At 42.3% G+C, this 12,104-nt stretch overlaps 1 protein-coding gene across 4 annotated transcripts in view; it reads left to right on the top strand.

The window, feature by feature from the left end:
• The window catches only part of zmp:0000001200 (dedicator of cytokinesis protein 9), a 122,964-nt gene that overhangs the window by 29,003 nt on the left and 81,857 nt on the right, over nucleotides 1-12,104 (top strand). Inside the window, exon 1 of one of the 4 annotated variants that reach the window (XM_049484898.1) lies at nucleotides 8,854-9,011. The exons of the other annotated variants lie outside the window; for them this stretch is intronic. The gene's annotated coding sequence lies outside the window, so the exon portion shown is untranslated. Of the gene's footprint in view, nucleotides 1-8,853; nucleotides 9,012-12,104 lie in introns of those variants that run through there. 4 annotated transcript variants of the gene reach the window in all.

Here is a 12,104-nt window from a genome sequence, read left to right as displayed (position 1 = left end):
ATGTAATATTAGGCAGGTGGTTTTAATGTTTTGGCTGATTATTGTACATTTTCTTGGCAGTTCTGTTCTGATTAATGCTGGTGTAGAAAGTCTAGAAGATTCACCTCAGAAAGACAAGACTGTCACCAGACACCAGTGCTCTCCCCACAGACTGACTCTCTGGCTCTCTCTTGCTCACACTGATTAAATTTCTCCTGCTGTCCCATCAGCGGTCTCCGTATGGCTTCCTTTGTGCACCCACCACTTCCTACCATTTCCTCTGTTTCCCTCTCTGTCTCTCTTTCTCTTTTTCCTCTTGCTTTGTTTGGCTAAACATATTTGGACACCTGCTCATACAATGTTATTTTAAAATCAAGAGTATTTAAGAGTTTATCCAGCTTTTGTTGCAGTAACTGTCTTTACTGTACAGAAAAGAATTTCTGCTAAATTATGGAGCATTGCTGTAAGGCTGTGACGAAAGTGTTAGTGAGATTAGGATGTTGGATGATAACCAAGCCAACTTACCACAGTATCAATCGATTCATGTGTATCTGCACCAGAGAGTCCTATTCTATTGGCAGCATTTTTCTACAGAGACTAGACAGACTGTGTGTGTCTTTGCAGTGGGATCAACTTAAAGTAGCTGAATGTATTAAATTAGAAAAAGGTGTCTGCAAACATTTGTACTCAGAATAGAGTATAACATGTCAAAAGTGATGGGAGAGCTGTGTATAAAATTAATCATGAAGTGTTACCTTAAGGAAAGGCTTGATTATGCCCATATTGGTAAGGCCTGATGTTGGGTGGGTGGGGACATTTAATATCTGGAAGTTCTTGGAGGTCAAACTGTGTAGGCATATAACATTCTTCAGTTTACAGTGTCACATACTGTATATACCAGAAATTACGACCCAGAGTAGCACTGGAGGCTACACATGCATCCCCCGCTGGCAGTGCAGTGTACGTTTTTTTTCTTTTTCTTTTTTCTATATGACATGGCAAAAGCAGTGTATATACTTGTGTCTTTATTCTCTGTGTGATTGTAAAAGCACATGGTGATGTGCCCTAAACATGAAATTTTATTTTGTATATAAGTACCCGTTATATACATCCAGTAGACAGTAACTTACCAAGACCTTGATTTTGAATAAAATAATGTAAAAAAATAATAATTATATAACAATCCACTTATCACAAACTTTAAATAAATTGTAAACAACTATTAAAAGTAGATACAGTGAATAACAAGACAAAAATGTGCTGCTTTTATAAATATTGCGATATCACAGTATGGAGTTTTTTTTTTATCAAGAATTTTGCAAATATTATTATGTGTGATATGATGGGGCACATCTCTAATGTATAGCATTTTAGTACCATATTTTCACAATAAAAGGAGCACTGCTACAAGGCGCACTATCAATAAACGTCTTTTTTCTGGACTATTTTTATATATAAGGCACATTATGCAACAGTAGAAAGGAATAGGGGGGTCGCCATATTTTTCTTTTAATTCAGCAGGTCTCAACAGTGGGTGAGGAGACCTGTAAAGCTAAGCTAATAAACAAAAGTGTAATTAAAAATATATATTTCTTTCAAAGTCAAACTGGATGTTAATCCACACAGATTTCTCTCCTAAAAACTGTTTATTTGGGTGAGTAAAGTGCTGTTTATTTACAGTAAGCTTGTATTTCCACTAAGGCTAGCTGCGGATAGCAGCTAATGCTAAAGCTGCTTCAGCAGTGCTAGCTGTGGTTGGCAGCAGGCTACAGGCTGATAATACTCACCTCTGAGCGGCAATAGAGCTAGCACGGCTAATGCTAATGCTGCATCTGTGTAACACTGCACTTCAGCGAAGTAGCTTTACTGTTCTTTCCAATCTGACTGGTAGAATTCATACATAATACACTTGTTGACAGTATTTTAGCCAGTTATGCAGTCTCCAATGCATCAGTAATGATCTGTTTATACCTACAGAGTGGTCAGCAATCAGTGAACACATGTTAATTAAAAAGCATTTTCTAAAAATGTCAGTAAAATTATCCTAAAAATAAGAGGTATCATTTAATGTGCATTGCTCCAAGTTAAATAAATAACTCGAGTATCAAGTAAATGTGACATGATTTGATAACAGTAATAGTGTTTGTCACAACAGTTAATCATCCAAAAATAGTTATTGAGACAGGCATAACATTAGGTTTGTCTAGTTAGAAGTCTGTCTGTCACTGGTGTATAATAGAAGTGTATAAATCTGTCATCTAGATGAAGGAATAGCTGAATTGAGCTGTTGAAAGTCAGGTTTGTGTAGTAGAAAAGGAAAACTCCACCTCATTTTTCCAGCTCTGATCTAGAGATGGCGTTATTATTTTGTGGCTGCTGTGGATGCCTGATATGAAGCCGGGTGTTGTTACTAAAAACAACTTTTGGTGTTTATATTATGTATGTGTTTATATGTATGTGTTGTTTCAGCATAAACATTGTTTCAGAACCTCACAATGTGTATGTGTGTGTGCCTTTCTGTTTGTGTTACTAGTATGGAATCTCTCACACATACATAAGTAAATGTAGTTAGGCTGAAGACAAGAAGAGTTTTTAGAGTTGAAACTGGATTTGTGTCACCATAGGTTGTCTGGTGCTTGTTAGAATATTAACAAATCACAATTTCTCATTTAGCTGGATAACTTTGGGATTGCCGAAGAGGACTTGTCTTCTAGTGGGCACGCTTGAATTTGCACTTTAGGATTTGTGAATTACCCTCCCATTTGTGGGTAATGCTGCAGTACACTGTGTGTCCTGCAGGTGGCAGCAGCAGCATAATAAAAGTGCTGGACTGATGAGAGGAAACTATGGTTGTACTATTATCATTAAAGGTAACACTCATCAGAGTGTATTACAGAGATCTTCAAAGCTGGAGAAACTGCGGGAAAGATTAGCAGGGGGTTACTTATTTAAGCAGAGTAGAGAGAGCAAGAGAGAGAGAGAGAGAGTGAGAGAGAGAGAGAGACACAGGGAGAAAAGTGGGGTCAGCAGGGCAGGTTAAGAGGTTAAGAGGACAGGAAAAGAGCAGGGCCTCATAGCTCTGTGTGTGTGTGTGGGTTTAAGCCACTGGCACAGCCTCCTGACTGTGTGTGTGTGTGTGTGTGTGTGTGTGTGTGTGTGTGTGTGTTTGTGTTCGTCTTCCTAAGTTTATGCAGCCCAAGGGAGGAGGCAGAAAGGCACCGCTTCCTCTGCTTTGTAGATGTGCCACCAAGGAGCGGCAGAAATAACCAGAAAGAATACAAATCAACACACACACATAAGCGAACACAAACACACACCTCTCATGGGATAAATAAACTTGCCCAGAATGTTTAACCACAGGAAGAGGATAAGCCTCATTTTAACTCCCTATTTCTGGTTAATGTAAAAGTCTGCTACTCTTCTGAGGAAAGGTGTGTTTGTGTGTGTTTGTGTGTGTTGGTCTGTACTGGCGCATGTTGGTCTGTGTTGCCGTGTGTTGCCGTGTGTTGCCGTGTGTTGGCTTGTGTTGTCCTGTGTTGGCGTTTGAGTTGGTCTGAGGTTGGTGTGTGTTGGCGTGTGTTGGTCTGTGTTGGTCTTTGTTGGCGTGCGTTGGCGTGTGTTGGTCTGTGTTGGTCTTTGTTGGCGTTCGTTGGCATGTGTTGGCGTGTATTTGTCTGTGTTACCGTGTGTTACCGTGTGTTACCGTGTGTTACCGGGTGTTACCGGGTGTTGGCCTGTGTTGGCTTGTGTTGTCCTGTGTTGTCCTGTGTTGGCGTTTGAGTTGGTCTGAGGTTGGCGTGTGTTGGTGTGAGTTTTGGCGCGTGTTGGTCTGTGTTGGTCTGTGTTGGTCTGTGTTGCCGTGTTTCCGTGTGTTGCCGTGTGTTGCCGTGTGTTGGTGTGTGGCCGTGTGTTTCCGTGTGTTGTCCTGTGTTGGCGTTTGAGTTGGTCTGTGTTGGCGTTTGAGTTGGTCTGTGGTTGGCGTGTGTTGGCGTGTGTTGGCCTGTGTTGGCGTTTGAGTTGGTCTGTGGTTGGTGTGTGTTGGTCTGTGTTGGTGTGAGTTTTGGTGTGTGTTGGTCTGTGTTGGTGTGTGAGTGGTTTTTGATGTCTCCAACCATGTATAAAGGTCAATGAGAACAACCTCTCTGCATTTTGGGTTCTCTCTTCAGGATATGTCGTGTCCCTCTCCCTGTCCTTCACTCTGCTATATGTGGCACTGAGATGTAGTGTGTGTGTGTGTCTCTGTGTGTGTGTCTCTGTGTGTGTGTGTGTCTCTGTGTGTGTCTCTGTGTGTGTGTGTGTGTGTGTGTGTGAGGAAACTGGGCACTGAGCGCATCTTTGTTGTGCTCCAGTTCACACAAGCAGCCACTTCCTTCATAACAGAGGAAAATACCCTCATGCCTCCTATCTCCCTCTTCTCCGAGAGAAACCACAGGGTCTCTTACACACACACACACACAGGAACACATTTCCTCTTTTTCGGTCCCTTTTGACCAACTACTCAGAATGCCATGACCTTGGACCTTGAACCCCTTATTTCCTTTGATGAGACACACACTCATGCTCAGAGCTTATGTGTGTTAAGTCCTCACTTCCCATCCTCATAAAGTCCAAGTCATTGTGGCTCTTTCTTGTACTTGTTTTTGTGTTCTAGCAGAGAAGCTCAGCAGATACACTCTGGAAAAGTATTTGTGGCTAAATGTTTGCTGTCACTTGAAATAAGAGATTTCAAAAAGAAATTTAATTTTAAAGATGATAAAGTCTGTTTTTGACATTACAAAACTCCTTATTTGAAATTAATATCATGGGACAATCCAAATTGACAGTTTTGAGATATATCACGTTACAGTGAATTGACTTTTAAATTGACTATTAAATTGTGCACTATATTCTGTATAGACCTGTATAGACTAGATTATTTGATTATAGAAGACTATAGATTATAGAAGTATTTTTTTCTATTTTCTTTAATGTTTAAGACCCCACAGGACCACCAGAGTGCAGGTATTATTTAGGCAATCATTCTCAGCACTCCAAGTCAAAGTCAAGTCAAAGTCAAAGTGGTTTTTATTGTCATTTCAGCTATATACAGAGTACACAGTGAAACGAAACAACGTTCCTCCAAGGACCATGGTGCACATAAACACAGTGTAGACAGAACAATAGTGCAACAGTACAAAAGTGCAGACAGACAATACAACACCATACAGACAAAGAATAATAAATAACAAGACAGTGTGCCAATTTTGCAGTGTGCAAAAAGGACCAGGTGAGGTAGTAATTACTCTATTACACAGTGTGCAATAGAGTCCAGTGAGGTAGTAGGGTTTTTAGTGCTTTCCATTTTCTGGGGTAAGTGGGGTAAGAGTGTGTGTGCATGTACAGAAAAACCATCAGTTCAGTCTCTGCAGTTAAGGAGTCTGATGGCTTGGGGGTAGAAGCTGTTGCAGAATCTGGTCGTGCTGGACCGGATGCTGCGGTACCTTCTTCCCGAAGGCAGGAGGGAGAACAGTGCGTGTGAGGGATGAGTGGGGTCATTCACAATGCTGGTTGCTTTGCGGATGCTGCGGGTGGTGTAAATGTCCGTGATGGAGGGGAGAGAGGCGCCGATGATCCTCTCAGCTGTCCTCACAATACGCTGGAGGGTCTTGCGGTCAGAGACGGTGCAGGTCCCAAACCAGGCAGTGATGCAGCTGCTCAGGATGCTCTCAATGGTCCCTCTATAGAAGAGTGTGAGGATGGGTGGAGGGAGACGGGCCTTTCTCAGCTTCCGGAGGAAGTAGAGACGCTGCTGGGCTTTCTTGGCTGTAGAGCTGGTGTTCAGGGTCCAGGTGAGGTTATCTGCTAAGTGGACACCAAGGAACTTGGTGCTCTTAACAATCTCCACAGAGGACCCGTCGATGTTGAGTGGAGAGTGGGTGTGTTGTGCTCTCCTGAAGTCAACAACCATTTCCTTTGTCTTGTCCACATTCAGGTGAAGGTTGTTGACTGTACACCAGTCTGTCAGCCGCTGCACCTCCTCTCTGTATGCTGACTCGTCGCCTTTGCGAGACCCAGCACGGTTGTATCATCGGCGAACTTGATAAAGCTGTTAGAACTGTGTTTTGCAGCACAGTCATGAGTCAGCAGGGTGAACAGCAGAGGACTCAGGACACTGCCCTGGGGGGCCCCCGTGTTCAGTGTGATGGTGCTGGAGGTGCTGCCCCCGAACCGGACTGACTGGGGTCTCCCCGTCAGAAAGTCCAGGATCCAGTTGCAGAGGGGGGTGTTGAGGCCGAGCGAGCTTAGCTTCCTGGTGAGGTTCTGTGGGATGATGGTGTTGAATGCTGAACTGAAGTCTATAAACAGCATTCTGACGTAAGTGTCCTTCTTCTCCAGGTGGGTGAGGGAGAGATGAAGGGTGGTGGTGATGGCATCGTCCGTGGAGCGATTGGGACGATACGCAAACTGCAGGGGGTCCAGTGAAGAGGGCAGTTGTGTCTTGATGTTCCTCATGACTAGCCTCTCGAAGCACTTCATGATGATGGGTGTAAGTGCAACGGGACGGTAGTCATTGAGGCAGAACACTGTGGACTTCTTCGGCACGGGGACGATGGTGGTGGACTTGAGGCACGTTGGGACAGTGGCGCTGCACAGGGAGATGTTGAAGATGTCCGTGAGAACATCTGTCAGCTGGTCTGCGCACTCCCTGAGCACTCTGCCGGGGATGTTGTCTGGTCCTGCAGCTTTTCGTGGGTTGACTCTGCGCAGAGTGTTCCTCACATCCACTGCAGTCAGGCACAACACCTGCTCGTCCGGCTTGGGCATGGTCTTTCTCGCCATCTTGTTGTTTTGTGCCTCAAACCGTGCATAAAAGTTGTTTAGGGCATCAGGCAGGGAGGCATCACGTTCACAGGACGGTGGCATTGTCCTGTAGTTGGTGATTGCCTGGATGCCCTGCCACATGCGCCGCGCGTCACCCGTGTCCTTGAAGTGGCTGTGGATTCTCTGGGCGTGTGCGCGCTTTGCCACTCTGATAGCTCTTGACAGGTCGGCTCTCGCTTTCCTCAGGGCCACCTTGTCACCCACTCTGAAGGCGGAGTCGCGGGTCCTCAGCAGCGCTCACCAACGCGCTCGCTCCTCTCGTTGCAAAGTTCACATGTTGGTGGAATTTAGGGAGCACTGACTTGAGATTTGCGTGGTTGAAATCTCCGGCGATAATAAACAGTCCGTCTGGGTGTTTGTTTTGCAGATCGCTGATAGTCCGATAGAGTTCAAGTTGTGGTGATGTGTTTTCTATGTTATTTTATTGTTTTATAAAAAGACCAAAAACATACAAAACATTTCAGAATCCCTGCCTAATTATGCATTACCAAGTTTCCTTGCATACTATTAACAAAAGTATTGAGAACAAGTTAATATGGCATCCAGCCCTGCTCTTGATCTGTTTTGGAATAGGCAATTGTACAATATTGTATATATTATATATGACTTTAAATCGACAAGGTGTTTTTGGACTTAAACTACAGGCTGCTGTTGGAACTGTGTGTAACTCTGTGTCAGAAGTAGTGTGTGCTGTGTGTTAAGGCTGCCTCTGGTCTGTATTGAATTAGGCTTCATCAGTGGATATTCTAGACCTTTGCTTTATTGATTTATATCACAGTATCAAGAAATAATGCACCCATTCAGAGCACATATTCAGATATATGTGGTAGAATGTTTTATAGATTTTGAGTTTAAGGAAGTTGGTTTCATATTAAAGTCTGATAAAGGAGCACTGCAGCTCTGTTTTGAGATGAAATCAGCACTCTGATATTCAAAATATTGTACTTTTCAGTTTAGAATTTCTTTCTGGAATCTACAGTAGAAATCAGAGTTTATACAGGGTTGTTGTGAGTAGTAACTGGTCCATTGCCCAGCCACAAGCACACTCACCTGGAACGCATGCAAATTTAATAAATTAGCAAATCAATAATTAAATTACGAAGCACTCCAGTTCTAAAAGCAAGCAATTCTTGACTTGTAACTTGTGACTTGTATTATTTGCCAGTAAATTCCTCATGAACTTACACTTTATAACCATAGGTTGTTGTGCATGTTTTCTTAATGTGCTGTAACATTTAAACATCTGGATTGTATTTCTACAATAAACGTTTGGGGCTCTGTGGATTTTTTTTATATATTTATTTTTATAAAATCTGCCAAGAGTTTGAGAAGCCTTGCTTGAAAACATCACATTATTTGCATTTTTATAGAAAAGCCCAGTTAAACATTCATAGTAACATTAAACCAGTATAAGTATCAAGACACCTGCACATTTTATGTTTCTTCTGAAATCAAGGGTACCGAAATAACTAGAGATGGAACGATCGATCGGCAGTGTATCGGTATCGGCCGATTTTTAGCCAAAAGACGGTATCGGCGATCGGCAGATATTCCTCTGATTTTAGCCGATCTGATTCAGGAGTTTAGGGTTAAGCAGTGCTGTGTGTGGATGGCCTGAGAACCTGCTCACTGCAGTTCCTCATCCAACCACTAGTCGGAGCTGCAGCAGCAGAACAAGCCCCGCTGTCTTTACACCACTACAGAGCTACAGCCCAGCCACGGGCTACAGGCAAAGCTCAGAGCGTTTTTACTGTTTCTGCAGTTCATATGTAGGACTAATGCGCCTCGCAGTGAAAAGAAAAAGGTTTTAACCACAATAACAGGATAATGCCGCTCTCTACAGCAGCTAAGCTCAGGAGCGGTCGCAGAGCTGGGTTAGCTCACAAGCTCAGCAGCAAACAGCCGCATCAGTCACGAAGCTAGTTAGCTCACAAGCTAACAACAGCAGGGGACTATAGTCAGTGTTCTTAGAGCTGGATATGCACAAGTTTTCGTTCCTCACTGCTGCTTCTGTGCGCTCACACTCCAGCTCCTCCACTCCGTATCGGTTTATACTGGACGCGCTGAGGAAGCCGCAGTTCCGCTCAGATAAAATTAAAGGCACGGTGCAGTTTGCGCGCTGATCACCTCAGAATGTTTATGACTGCGCGGTTTAGTGAACACGGCTGCAGGTAAGACTGTAGAAGACTACTGAAGACTATTAAAGTCTATTAGAGGTTATTGAAAGGGTTATTGGGGACAGAAATCAGTACAGGCTGGTTAGATAAGTGATTCACGTCCTCGCTGTGGAGAAAACACAGCGCTGTCACAGTTTCGTAAAATAAAAAAAGTCTTATTCTGTGTTGTACTGTTTATTAACATCACTAAAACATTTCTCTCATTCCAACTATTTGTAAATTTAGTTAAAAGCTCCGTTTTATTGCTGTAACGTTGCTGTAACTTACTAAAAAATGCGGAGTTTAAATTAGGTCCGCGCTTGTAAAAACAGTTTATGAGGACAGGCAGAGTCAGGCTGGATTTTTAGCCCAATCTAAACCCTAGCTGAAAGAACAACAGCTCTAGATTACTGTTGTTCTTAATAATATAATATATTATTAGTTATATATTATTGGCATATAAATATAAAAAATCTGGTGTCTTATAAATATTTACACATAACTTATCTCTCTCCTGAAAAGCGTTTATTTGGGTCAGTAACACTTGTGTTTATTTACTATCAGTGTAAATTACCAGTGTTCGCTTAGGCGTGGATGTAATTAGGGGAATCTGTACCAGGTTTGCCTGGCACCTGGGTGGCATTTGGCCCAGCCCAATATCTGTATCGGCGATTGGCCGATCGAGATGAAAAACGATCGGCGATCGGAATCGGCGCCAAAAACACTGATGGTCCATCTCTACTGCACAGGAAGGCTTGCTGTGAGTATTTGATTGCATTCGCTGACTGTTCACTTCTCCAAGTCTCAGTACTGGAGTGCTTTATGCCCCTGTGTTTCATGCCTGGCATTAGGTCATCTGATGCCAGATGGTTCATGTTATCTGCTCCAAAGAGTCCTATTTTATTTGCAGTGCGTCTCTACAAGGATTAGACAAGCTCTGTGTGAGCAATTGCACTTTTGTTTCAGATAAAGGTGAAATCTAGTGTTGCTGAATTCTTTAATTAGAAAGGATGTCCACAAACATGGATATACATCTCTGGAAAAAACGAAGAAATCACTTCAGTTTCTGAATCAGTTTCTCTGATTTTGCTATTTATAGATACATATTTGAGGAACATAAACATTGTTGTTTTATTCCATAAACTATGGATAACTTTTCTCCCAAATTCCAAATAAAAATATTGTCATTTAGAGCATTTATTTGCAGAAAATGAAAAATGGCTGAAATAACAAAAAAGATGTAGAGCTTTTAAATATAATGCAAAGAATGCGAAGACAACAAGTTCATATTCATAAAGTTTTAAGAGTTCAGAAATCAATATTTTGTGGAATAACCCTGTTTTTTAATCACAATTTACATGCATTTGGCATGTTCTCCTCCACCAGTCTTGCACACTGCTTTTATATAACTTTATGCCACTCCTGGTGCAAAAATTCAAGCAGTTGAGCTTGGCTTGTGATTATCCATCTTCCTCTTGATTATGTTCTAAATGTTTTCAATTTGGTAAAATCAAAGAAAATCATAATTTTAAGTAGTCTCTTTTTTCAGAACTATATAGCATAACTGGATGTTCTAAAAGTACGAGGACTGTGTAGATACTTTGTGACGTACTGCGTGTATAATGTAGATGAATTTAATAAAACATTGTCTAAAATCACATGAATGATTCCTTTTGCCATTGCTTAACCACTTGGTGTTTTTGAGGCAACTGCAAATAGTGCAGTGCTAATTGGTGGTCTATCATTTCCCAGTACATTGATGCTACATGAGCCTCACTCGTGCTGTCCACCACACTGACTCAGCAGTGCCTGAAATATTCATAGACCTCTCTGTCTCTCACTCACTCTTTCACTGCCCCACATAACCACAGATACACTCGCTCTCAGCACCAAGCTTATGCTTTATGGAAGCACATGTGTTTATAGCTGGGCTGAGTGTTGACGCAGTCATATAGGAACACTTCCTCGGAGTTCACTGAAGGCCACCAGCATCCCGCTGATTCTCAGAGGAACACTGTGTTTATTTATTTATCACCAGAGCTCAAAAATACTACGCAACATCATCATTTAGTTGGACTTTTAAATACAGCGCCTGCAGTACATGAGGACATGTTCTTTCTCTTAAAGCAGACTATGTGTGTTCTTACCTGTTCCTAAGAGAGAGTAATGCAGATGTAGCCAGTTAAAGGTCACAGTGTCACACAAGCAGATTCAGATTGCATTTCTCTGGGTGGATATTGATGGTTGGGGGCAGGGACATGCGCTCGAAGATCCCTTTTGAATAAGTAGAGATTTTTTTTTTACCGGAACTGGAACTTGTACTGGATCTTAATAGATGCTTAATAGATCTGATACAATTGAACAATATAATTTTATTTAAAATTTTTCTTCCATTTTCTCCCAGTTTACACAGCCAATTACCCAACCCACTAATTAGGACTCCCCCCATTATTAGTGATGCCCCGAACACCAGATGGGTGAAGACTAGCACATGCCTCCTCCAGTACATGTGAAGTCAGCCACTGTCTCTTTTTGAACTGCTGCTAATGCATCATTGACGAGCAGCATCACAGTGCGCTCGAAGGAAAGCGCAGCGACTCTGTTCTGATACATCAGCTCAAAGACGCATTGTGCTGCGGACATCACCCTTCGAAGTGATGTGGGGAGAGAGCGCCATCTACCCACCCAGAGAGAGCACGGCCAATTGTGCTCCCTCAAGGCTCCAGTAGCCGATGGCAAGCTACATGAACAGGATTCGAACCGGAGATCTACTGATTATAGTGGCAGCGCTTTAGTCAGCTGGACCGAACCCCCTTTTTTAAATGCTGAAAAAAATGTTTAGTGACTCTGCTGCCTTCTCTTAATGTGGTGTAAATCAGCAACAGAAAATTATGTAATATAGATTTTAGGCTGATCAAGAATAAGTTATTACCTTGTTTGATCTTATGTGCTTACCTCTTAAATCATGCATGTGCATGTTTGTATTCTTTGGGCTTGAAAGAACTGGAATGTGAGCTCAAACTTATAACATTCCACAAACCAAATCAGTGTCGAGCATCGGGAGATATGTGATGACAAATGCATATATCACATTTTCAAACTGCAGAG

The sequence above is a fragment of the Astyanax mexicanus genome, chromosome 11, assembly GCF_023375975.1.
Source record: "Astyanax mexicanus isolate ESR-SI-001 chromosome 11, AstMex3_surface, whole genome shotgun sequence".
In the NCBI taxonomy this organism is placed as follows: domain Eukaryota; kingdom Metazoa; phylum Chordata; class Actinopteri; order Characiformes; family Acestrorhamphidae; genus Astyanax; species Astyanax mexicanus.
The sequence above is the reverse complement of the archived record's forward strand: the minus strand, read 5'-3'. Positions and strand labels throughout refer to the sequence as shown.